This window comes from Dendrobates tinctorius, unplaced genomic scaffold (genome assembly GCF_039654945.1).
Source record: "Dendrobates tinctorius isolate UK_male_01 unplaced genomic scaffold, ASM3965494v1 ptg000083l, whole genome shotgun sequence".
Lineage (NCBI taxonomy): Eukaryota > Metazoa > Chordata > Amphibia > Anura > Dendrobatidae > Dendrobates > Dendrobates tinctorius.
The window spans coordinates 38,540,837-38,547,933 of NW_027361751.1; positions in this window are offsets into that span (position 1 = coordinate 38,540,837).

Genomic DNA, 7,097 nt, shown 5'->3' on the forward strand with positions numbered 1-7,097 from the left:
AAATATGGTTGAAATTGTAAGGTCTAGAACTTGCTAGCATAGCTCTGTTAGGCCACCTAGTTCCCGAGAGCACCGCAGCCCTGCTTTGTTTGTATAGGGGCAGTGACTTATTGGAAAGAAGCTCGGCTTCATCGGAGAACAGTGATTTCACTATATACAACATTTCTACACCTATTAAGTAAAATCGGATACTTGCATTTTTTTCAAAAATATGCAGCGTCAAAAACTCAGAAAAGGCTCATTGTGGGAACGTAGCCTAATAGTGTGGTATTGTTGTGTACGGTACTAGCAATCGTAAGACCGCAGAGGTAAATCTAGTAAGCAGACTAAAAAAGAAAAATTTAAAAAATTAAGATAGGAAAATCTCTAAAAAAAAAAAAAAAAAAAAGTTGTTTAAAAAAATGAATATTGGAATTTGAATCGCTGTCCTTCTATTTTTAAAAATAAAGAAATTAAAATAAAACATTTGTTATGGTCAGTCGAGTTCAAGAAAGCTCGATCGCTGATTGCGACTGTACGTTAATCGGTACAGTAGTTTGGGTTTTTTTTATCTTTTGAGACGCTGCAATTTCCCCCATACCCAAAGAAAGCAATAAAGAGTGATCAAAGTATCATTTGTACAGGGCTCGCTCTCACCGCCTTATAAATTGGACAAGCGCTATCTTGATTTTTCTTGCATTATACTCGGACCAGTGTTATTCAATGAGGCAGCGCTGATCAGAAACTGCGCGAAAAATCACAACATGCTGAGACTTCACTTCGAAATCGGATACAGCCGGAGTGGAGTCTGATTTTTATGGATACATTACACTTCTGTAAACAGTTAATGGCTGCTGACTTAAAAAAGGATTGCACACGGTCAGCACACGGATGACAAGTGAGAAAAAATCGTCCCACTTTTCCAGATGAAAATCAGATCCTCTTTATACGCTCCTGTGACCCCGGCCTTACACTGAGGATGTGCAGTGCATCTTTCCTCCACTAGATGACGCTGGCGTGCAGAGGCACTGCTGAAATGGGGGGGACGTCTGACAAGGACCTGTGCCTATTACCAGCTACACAACAGAAAACCTAAGTATTTTTGCAACACTGTTTTCTGGAAAATCTTGAGTTCAACTAAAATCCGCTGTAGAATTTTTACACTGGGTAAATCCTGTTTGTTAAAATCCCATTCCCTAAACCCTCAATCACACGTCTGTACTTAAACATCTAAGTGAAGAAATGGTACCACGGGCAACAGTGTTGTGCAGCAGTGTGTCATCAAGGATGGGTAAAGAAAGAATTTACAAGGCTTTTCCTATACTTTGTGATGCCTCACGGATGCCATCCGTGTGCTGTATGTGTCTTTCACAGACCCATAGAGTTATATTGGCCTTTGTCATCCGAGCTGCCTGGGAAAAAGCAATGGAATTAACTCTAAAAGGGATAAAGTTAAAGATGACACATTTCCTTTGTATTTTAGGGGAAAAAAAATGTATATATATAATTTTTTCTTTTACATTTTAAAAAGTACAGCAAGGAAACTGGGCAGATGCAAACGTTTGGGCACCCTGCATGGTAGCACCTCGAAAGTATCACAGCTTGTAAATGCTTTTTGTAGCCAGACAAGAGTCTTTCAACTGTTTTTTGAGGGATTTTCATCCATTCTTCCATGGAAGAATCTCCCAACTCTGAGATTCCTGGGTCATCTTGCATCCTCTTCTATTTTGAGGACTGGCCACAGATTTTCAATGATGTTCAGATCAGGGGACTGCGAGGGCCATTGTAAAACCTTCAGCTTACACCTTTTGAGGTAGTCTATTGTGGATTTTGTGTTTCGGATCATTATCCATTTGTAGAAGCCATCCACTTTTCAACTTCAGCTTTTGTACAGATGGTGTTATATTTTCATCAACAATTTGTGCAAATTTCTTTGAATTCATTTTTCCCTCTACCTGAAAAATGTTCCCAGTGCCATTGACTGCAACACAACTCCAAGGCAGGATTGATCCACCCCCATGCTTAATGGTCGGCAAGATGTTACATAGGTTGAAGAGACCGAGGTCCATCAAGTACAACCTCTCTCCACCAATTCTACATTTATTCACTAATTTAACTAAATGTTCTTTTCCTGAAATCCTGTGTCATTTTTTCTCCACACATACCCTTGATCATTGTGACCAAAGAGTGCTATTTTAACCTCATAAGTCAACAGGACTTGTTTCCAAAATGCATCAAGCTTGTTTAGATGTTCTTTTGCATACTTCTAATGCTGAATTTTATAGCGAGGACGCAGGAGAGATTTTGTTCTGATGACTCTTCATGAAGGCCATACTTGTGCTGGTGTCTCTGAACAGTAGAACAATGTACCACAACTCCAGAGTCTGCTAAATCATTCTGAAGGTCTTTTGCAGTCAAGCTGGGATTCTGATTTGCCTCTCTTAGCAATCCTTTGAGCAGCTCTCACTGAAATTTTGCTTGGTATTCCAGACCTTATCTTGACCTCTACTGTTCCTGTTATCTGCCATTTCTTAAATACATTTCAAACTGAGGAAACAGCAACTTGAAAATGCTTTGCTATCTTCTTATAGCCTTCTCCTGCTTTGTAGGACTCCACCATTTTCAAAGTGCTAGGCAGCTGCTTAGAAGAAGCCATGGCTGCTGTTTTTTTGGCACAAGGTTGTAAGAGTCTAGGTTTTCATAAAGGTATGAAATTTGTATCACCTGGCCTTTCCCAATGATGATAGTGAACAACAATCCTAACAGGCTAATCAAGGATTGAAAGCTTGGTCAAAGTTATCTGAGCACACAGATCTCCAAGGGTGCCCAAACTTTTTGTTTGCCCATTTCCCTTTTTGTAATTTTTAATATAAAAAAAGATATTTTTTTGTCCTTAAAATACAAAGGACATGTGTCATCTTTAACTGTAGGCCTTTTAGAGATTATTTCATTCTCAACCTGCTTAACTGTTCACAATAACAGTAATTTTGACCAGGGGTGCCCAAACTTTTACATGCCACTGTATAAAACCACCACCATCCCTTTTTTAGTGTTTTGTGCACAGATGCAAGGTTCTTGCTGCAGGAATGCTGAGCCCTAGGCAGTGCCATGATGGATGATTGACATTACGCTATACCCTACTCCCTGAGGCCGTCCAGGCAGCCATCACAGGCGGGATTAAGTATGTCAGACAGTTTAGATCTGCCCTATATAATATGCAGATATTTTCATACAGTCTATTAGGAACTTTTAGGTTAATAAAGGGGGCGTCTGATCAGGAGCAGAGAGCAATTACTCTCCTTGGAAGACCTCTGCTGTCGTGGATTATACAAGAATGAACCGACTGACAGGTTCCCTTTAAGGGCCAGTGACTTACAGGTTTATGTCTGTATGTCTTTATGACTTAAGTCATAAAAAACAGGCTGAAAGTGATCAAAATGTCATATGCTCCCTTACATGGTATTAATGGAAAATAATAAATCAAGTCCTGCAAGTTTAAGAAAAAAATTCCCCATACAGCCCTTCAGTAAAAGTTACATCTCTCAGAAGATAAGCAAAACGGAGGGGTTTTTTTTTACATTCTTTAATATGGTAGAAGTAGCAAAACAAAAAAGGAACAAATGGGATATTATTATTTATATAGCACCATTGGTTCCATGGTGCTGTACATGAGAAGGGGTTACAGCAAAATACAGATATCACTTACAGTAAACAAACTAACAAAGGTAGAGTGGTACAGAGGAATGAGGGACTCTGCCCTTGCGGGCTTACATTCTATGGGATTATGGGGAAGGAGACAGTAGGTCGGGGAGTTGCAGTAGCTCAGGTGTTGGTGAGGCAGTAGCTTCAATGGTGTTGAGGTGGCCGCGTGGTCATTACAGGTTGTAAGCTTTCCTGAAGAGATGGGTTTTCATGTTCCGTTTGAAGGATCCAAATGTGGTGGATAACCGGACGTGTTGGGGCACAGAATTCCAGAGCATGGGCAATATTCGGGAGGGGGGCTAAAAATTATTTTTATGTTTCAGTAAAAGTGTTGCACTGTCTTTCTTCACAGTGAGATTTTCTCACGGTGCTAGCGGGGATTTCACGGAGGTCACAGCAGTTCAGCCCGGTGGGGAACTCAGCCTGGACGGTTGCATCTTGGCACCGTCCAGGTTGAAAACTGTTTATCCCCCAGAAATGGATTATGGCGTGGACAGAATGATAGACAGGTATGGTATATTGTTGTTTTTTTATTTTTGGTTTATTACAGGAGATCAAGGGCTTCGGTGGAATAAAGGACTTTATTCTGGCTGTGTATTTACAATACAACTATAGAATTAGTATTGGATAGGTGTCTTATGGATGCCTCTCCATTACTAATCCGTGGGCTTGATGTTACCTGACAATACAAAGGTGACATCAACCCCACAAATATTAACCCCACTTGCCACCGCTACAGGGCAAGTGGGAAGAGCCGGGCAAAGTGCCAGAATTGGCGCATCTAATAGATGTGCCTTTCCTCGGCAGCTGTGGGCTGCTATTTTTAGGCTGGGGGGGCAATATCCATGGCTCCTTACCAGCCTGAGAATACCAGACCCCAGCTGTCTGCTTTAGCAAGGCTGGTTTTCAAAAATTGGTACCCCACGCCATTTTTGTTATTTAAATAATTTAAAAAAACAGCGTGGGGCTCCCTCTATTCTTAATCACCACCCAAGTTGAAGCTGACAGCTGAGGGTTGCAGCCCACAGCTGTGAGTTTTGCCTGGCTGGTTATCAAAAATACAGGGGGACCCACACCGGGTGTTTTTTTTTTTTTTTAAATTTATTTACAGTGCAGGAGCAGGCTGATGAATACTCCCATCTGCCGCTCCTGCTCTCACTGTTATTAACGGCTACAGGTGTCGGATGATGGGATCAGTAGTTCCATCAGCTGACAACAGTGACAAGAGGTAAACTGTATACCTCTGATCATAGCTGGGCACTCACACTGTCTTGACAGCGTGTGAACCGCGGCTCTCTGACCGGTAGGGATGATTTCACTGCCGATCAGAAGACAATGCGACAAACATTTGTTGTTCGGGCAGCCGAACCCAAACAGTAACACAGACTGGTGAAGTCCTTGTTTGGTGTCCGTGCCCGAACAGTAGGAGTTCGGTATGGACGCCGAACTTTACTTTTCGGGTTTGCCCATCTCTACTCCTATATTATTCCTGATCCTCCTCTGAGTTTGCCATCTTTTTCTTTTTTTAAATCACCTATTCCTACAGTCTTTTTTTATTTAGTGCTAATGTTTACGGTCTTTACAAGGGGGCAGGACTAACAGGGTAATTATGCAGAACAGCCTAAAGACACACCCCCAGGGAAACTGTGAGCTACGCCTACTTGTAAAACTATAAGAATTAGCAACATAAATAGGTCCATAATTCTGGAACCATAGGGCGGATTTAAAAAAAAATAAAAAATACTCAGGGGAGCAGCAGGAATAAAATAAGAGTGAAAGCTGTCCACTTTTGTCCTGGTCACAGGTTCCCTCTAAGGCTGCCTACTCTGTTTGCACTTTTGCGTAAAAGTTAGACAGTGTTAATAAGTTTGCCCTGGACTTGAATCCATGCTAGGGCAGAATCTGTGTGATGTTTGTCCAGGTTTTTCCTTCTGGATACTTTGGTTTTAGCATCTGGGATGAAACTAATCTGATATGTTCATTGGTTTCTTGTTCAATTTGGTTATGTTTGAATTTGAGCAAATTAGATGATGAGCCCCACTGATGACAATGCACATAGACTACGGCACTGAGGACAATGTACATAGAATACGGCGCTGATGACAATGTACATAGACTACGGCACTGAGGACAATGTACATAGACCACGGCGCCGCGGAGGCAACAGGAAACAAATAATTGGTTGTCTTTTCTCAGTAAGCCATGATTTTCCTGCTCCAGTCCATTCCATCTTCTCCATAGCAAATACGACAATGCACATAGACTACGGCGCTGAGGACAATGTACATAGACTACGGCGCTGAGGACAATGTACATAGACTACGGCACTGAAGACAATGTACATAGACTACGGCACTGAAGACAATGTACATAGACCATGGCGCTGCTGAGGCAACAGGAAACATAAATAATTGGTTGTCTTTTCTCAGTAAGCCGTAATTTTCCTGATTCAGTCCATTCCATCTTCTCCATAGCAAATACGACCATGTAATATTAAGCCAGGCGTAATCCGTTATCCTATAAACTAGTGCAGCTCAAGGGTTTCATCAGCTTATTCAAGTATTAACCCTTCGCTGTTAGTCTGGCAAGGATGGACCACAACGATGAATATGTAATGAGATTGTATAATACTCAGCTAGCTAAAAATATCCAGCTGCCGAGCATTATAGGGGTTGTCCAATACTTGGCAACCCCTCCTCAGTCCCTATGTTTCCCTCCAGTAAAATAACACCTATACTCACCTTCGGTGTCAGCGCTGTTCCAGTGGTGTTGGCACTGGCTCTCTCGGGGATAGTGTAACATTTAGGTGTCACATACACCAGGAGAAAATGAGAGAGCAACAGTTATCAGCTGTCCGAAGGCAGGAAGAGAAGAGCCAGAGCTGATTGTTATGTCATGCGGCCCCTGCAGCCAATGTCACGCTATCCCCAGGAGAGCCAGTGCCAATACTGCTGGAACAGTGCAGACACCGGAGGTGAGTATAGATGCTATTATTTTACAAGGGTTAAAAATAGTGATTGAGAAGGGGTTGTCCGAGCAGTGAACAACCTCTTTAAAGAGTTATTCCCATCTTCATTGATGGATTTTGTTGGATTGCGTTTTTAAAAACCAACACTTTTGCAATTTGTTGCTTCTTAAAATTTACAGTTATTCTTAAGATATTAGTAGTTTCATTTACAGTTCATTGGCTAGGAGACCGACCACCACTGCTGCCTTGCTTGTAAGTACTGCGCAGTGGCTGGCCGGTATGAGATGGTAAGTTTTTATTGCTAGTACAACAGTGCATCCTCCATCAAATTTGTTGCCCAAGGGTCTCTACTTACCTTGATCTGACCCTGAGGCAGGAAGTTATGGGTCACATTCCTGTAAATACATCAGAATTGTTGCATATAGCCAGACACTTTTTTTTTACATGT